Source organism: Trachymyrmex septentrionalis, unplaced genomic scaffold, assembly GCF_001594115.1.
Source record: "Trachymyrmex septentrionalis isolate Tsep2-gDNA-1 unplaced genomic scaffold, Tsep1.0 scaffold190, whole genome shotgun sequence".
NCBI classification, from domain to species: domain Eukaryota; kingdom Metazoa; phylum Arthropoda; class Insecta; order Hymenoptera; family Formicidae; genus Trachymyrmex; species Trachymyrmex septentrionalis.
The window spans coordinates 1,042,837-1,045,630 of record NW_017305072.1 but is presented as its reverse complement, the minus strand read 5'-3'; the positions used below and the strand labels follow the sequence as shown (position 1 = coordinate 1,045,630).

The window sequence follows — 2,794 nt, the reverse complement described above, 5'->3', positions numbered from 1 at the left end:
TATATATATATATATATATATAAAAGGTTTTATAATAAGATTATAAAAGGAGCTAAGTTTATAAGTTTTCATTCTACGTGTATGTCTGTAAACACGATTAGTTTTATAGAATTAAGTTATGATTGCTTTGATTATAAAAAATTGATGTATTGCTTTGGAATATAACGTACAACTTTTTGCATAAAAGTGTATTAATAGATGTTTGACCTTTACTTGAAATTTGAGATTTTTATGAGATTATTATAATTGTAACTTGAATCCCATAAAAATTTTCTGCCAAATATCAAGAAAGATATTCGAAATGAAATTTCGTATCTTAATATTTGATTAATTTAGCCATATTTTGAGTAAGTCACTTAAAACTCTTTATGGTTAGAAACAATTATTGCGATAGATTAGTAAAAATGTGTCTTAGCACTTTTTTATATTATATAACTTCCATTTAAACAATTGTTTCTTCTTTTTTGAGTCAATCAATTTTTAATTAAAAAACATAATTTTTAAGGTGTGAAAATTCTCATTTCTATCTAAATATTTTACCTGATATACTCTGAACGAAATTTAAATAAATATAATTTTAAATTATCGTCGACGCGCGACACTTTTAATTAACGACGTTGTAAATATCGAAGTATAATTATATTTATTCAATTGAGTTCCGCGTATATATTGTGTTTTATTACTACTAGGATGCGGTAATTGTTCATTGAAAAGGGTGCAGTTTGTAAAGTGTACATGGAATTTTTAATAATTACCAATTTTATCAAACTATGTCTTGCATATAAATATTTTAAATATTTAACTAATATATCTAAAAGGCGTTTCACGTAAAATTATGAATATGAAATTATTAATACGAAAAAAAAACAGAGCTGTTATTTTATTATCTACATTTCATAAGTATCTTTGAAAAATACTGATGAAATTATTACGCATGATGCATTTAAAGAAGAAATAAATTGTACAACTTCTGATATTCAGGACTATGGACTTATCTCTTTGTTACTCTATATTTTGCATTAATTCTCTCTAATATTTATATTAATTTATATTTTATATGAAATGTGATTTTAATTCTGCTTACAGATTCGACCGACGAAGGGCTGAAGAAGGCAAAGAGCGGTTCAGATGAAGAGCCGTATATCACCGGCGTCGTTCAACTAATCAAAATTCGCAACAGGAGCTCAAGGGAGAAGAATAGAAGGACGGGATGTATTTCTGCCAGCGATTCCGTCATTCTTTCAGCATTAATATATCGCAGCTGCAAAAGCCATTCAAACTCGTCCGACACACAAATGCATGTATACACTCTGTACACATACGTACACACATACACGACACACATAAAAGACCCAAAAGCCTGATCAACGCCGCGTACTTCCTGTGATCGTCGATTAACGATAAGTGGAATAATCAAAAATAGCGACGCAGCGGAAGAGGATATGTTCAGGTCACGAAAAGAGAAGCGAATTATCAGAATGCTCTTGTAGAGAAAGGCGACGCCGTGTTATAAAGAGTATCAAGATCAGTATCGAAACGCGACGAAGCGATGTAGTGGAAGCCGATACTTTGTAAGATCCCAAGTAACAATGATCTTCCGGTATGTAGGTGTAATACACTTAATCTATTCCATATAAAACAGATTTGTTCATAAATCCTTCAAGAGTATATAAAATGGCTGCGCAAATATTTTCCCTACTTAGAAAATTGAGAATTGATTGCGATTGAAATTTTTTCCTACGACAAAAATATATCGTCAAATATTGCTTTGCATACCGTTTGCTCTGTCTTTGTCTCATTATGTGTAAAAAGGGGAGGATTTGTTTAATTTTTTTAGTTGGAGACGGAATAATGTTGACAGTAGTTATTTACGTACCATTTTTCTGGCGAAGCGAAATTTTCTTTCTCAATAATCAAATGTATAAGAAAAAAATTATATCCTAAATGAAATAAATTTTAAAGCAAAATATAAATCAAATATTTGATGATTGAATTAATTACAGATATTGCAACGTAATATATTATAGTAATATTTTAACGTGCAATACTTTTTTCATAACAACGCAGTTAATACTTTTCAATTTTCAATGCATATGTAGATATGAAAAATAAAGAAGCCTTAATTTGTCGCGGAATTACACTTTCGATACTTTGCCATTCAATTGAAGATGGAAACCGGAAAGTCGCGAAGAGAATCGAATCTACATGCCGTATATAATCGTGCATTGTCTAATACGATTTGCGTATGCGTAAATCACGAAATCGCCTCGTACACGAGTAGTAGATTCTTTTTATAAAGAGACACGCGCCGTTCGAGGGGATGCGGTCTGGCGAGCCGCGTAGTTAAGGATACGAATGCCATAATAATGACCAAGTTTTTATGGTTGTACTTAAGTCATACTTTATACTCTACTTTACTGTTAAGATGTTTTAAACGTAAGTTACTTTATATTTTCATTATCAAAGTGTCTTTATCACAGTTATCGCTACCGTTTCACTTTCGCGTCGAACTGAATGGCGAATTTACGTCATTTAGCGCCGATCGTCGAGAAATTGGTAGAAGTTATGAAAATATTATAATACCACCTACCTGCACTTGTGATCGTATGTCTAACTTGAATTCAAGAGAATAAACTGAATGCTCGTAATCTATACATCGGCACTTCAACATTACGATCAGACAATTAAATTTTACGCATATTGTATGTCGCCTTGACAATAAAATCTGATGGCAATCTGCAATAACAGAAGAAAAGTATCAATTAAATGAGATTAGACAAATTGAGCGACATTT

General features: G+C 31.1%; 1 protein-coding gene across 1 annotated transcript in view; it reads left to right on the top strand.

The window, feature by feature from the left end:
* The window catches only part of LOC108747070, a 158,170-nt gene extending 156,283 nt beyond the window's left edge, over window positions 1-1,887 (top strand). The window contains exon 6 of the mRNA XM_018484323.1: window positions 1,087-1,887. The gene's annotated coding sequence lies outside the window, so the exon portion shown is untranslated. The remainder of the gene's footprint in view (window positions 1-1,086) is intronic.
* The last annotated feature ends 907 nt before the right edge of the window (window positions 1,888-2,794 follow it).